General features: G+C 42.5%; 1 non-coding gene across 1 annotated transcript; it reads right to left on the bottom strand.

The window, feature by feature from the left end:
• Nucleotides 1-1132: 1132 nt before the first annotated feature.
• Nucleotides 1133-1205, bottom strand: Trnaa-cgc (transfer RNA alanine (anticodon CGC)). The gene has a single exon. It is a non-coding gene; the product is annotated as a tRNA-Ala (tRNA).
• Between the last annotated feature and the right edge of the window lie 369 nt (nt 1206-1574).

Here is a 1574-nt window from a genome sequence, read left to right as displayed (position 1 = left end):
GAAAAGATTTGTCTGTCAGCTTGTTACGAGGATTTCGTTAAATAGTGCTAATGTGACATCGTTAACCCACCTTACAGTTCACATGTACCTCCGAACTGTATCCCTTTTTTCTTATGTGTTGACACCTTGCTGTTTGAAGCGTTGCCGAGCCTGAGAGTGATGTTGCAAGAGGCTATGCTTTTGCATCATTACAGAGGAAGGTTGTAGGCACTTTGAAACAAATTTCAAAGTTATGGTGAGCAATGGGAGCCAATTAGGGTTTTTTGAAAAAGTGAGCCTTTGATCTTGTTGCACAGTGTATTATTGATTTATCAACTTGCCTGATACAGGTAATAATTAAAAATAGCTTCATATGATATGAGTAGTAGGGCAACAAGGACACCACTGAAGGTTGCATTGTTGCCAAATTTATTCAAGATGGCGGATCCAAGATGGCGACGATACATGTGGCAATGTCACAATGACATCATGGTGGGAAGTTCAAATTTTGGCGGGAAAGTAGGTCACTTGGGCTACCTCCACTAACCTAAGTCATCTGAATACCAGTTCTTCCTTAGAACTGGCGGGAAAAGACTCAGTCTGTGTCCAGCTGTTCGAAAGGAGTACACTGATTTACAGACACGAAAACAACTCATAAATTGTCAAAATAATGCTTGTAAATGCTCTGCAAACATGCCCACTGATTATAAACTGTAGAAATAATGCACTGCACAGCCTACAGACCTGTTCACAAAAAATGTAGTACACTGACGTTCAGATACACAAACAACTCGTAAATTGTCAAAATAATGCCTGTAAAACGCTCTGCAAATATGCTCACTAATTACAAAGTGTCGAAATAATGCATTTCAGAAACGGTAAACGTCTCACCGCTAAAAGGTTTCTTCACGTCTGTGCGAACTTGCGTACACACCATTAATCATAAAAACATTTTTGTTAATTCGAGGAGGAGGAGGAGGAGGAGGAGGAGATTAGTGTTTAACGTCCCGTCGACAACGAGGTCATTAGAGACGGAGCGCAAGCTCAGGTTAGGGAAGGATGGGGAAGGAAATCGGCCGTGCCCTTTCAAAGGAACCATCCCGGCATTTGCCTGAAGCGATTTTAGGGAAATCACGGAAAACCTAAATCAGGATGGCCAGAGACGGGATTGAACCGTCGTCCTCCCGATTGCGAGTCCAGTGTGCTAACCACTGCGCCACCTCGCTCGGTTGTTAATTCGAAATAGAGACGATGGTCGCATCAGGCCCTTTCAGAAATAGTGATGTTCCATAAAGGCTTCTCATTGGCTGTCAATTCAAATGAAGCTCTCTCATTTGTCACCTCAGTCTATGTATAAACTCACAATAAACCTCCATTGTCCTCAGTCCACTGCTGTCCGCCTTGTTGTGCGCGCCTTCATCTTTGTGTGTGCATGTATTTTCCACCCCAAGATGAAGAGAGGTAGCAGCAGCAATGATTCATAGTGTAGCGGCAAGAGGTGTAGAGTTTTGGAGACATGAATACCAAGTGAATAAATAATTCGTATTCTGAGTGGAAATTTTCGTGTGTATGTTAAATTCGCCTTATTAATTCCA

The sequence above is a fragment of the Schistocerca cancellata genome, chromosome 4 (assembly GCF_023864275.1).
Source record: "Schistocerca cancellata isolate TAMUIC-IGC-003103 chromosome 4, iqSchCanc2.1, whole genome shotgun sequence".
Taxonomy (NCBI): Eukaryota; Metazoa; Arthropoda; class Insecta; order Orthoptera; family Acrididae; genus Schistocerca; species Schistocerca cancellata.
Note: the sequence above shows the minus strand (reverse complement) of the source record. Positions and strands in the feature narration are given on the sequence as shown.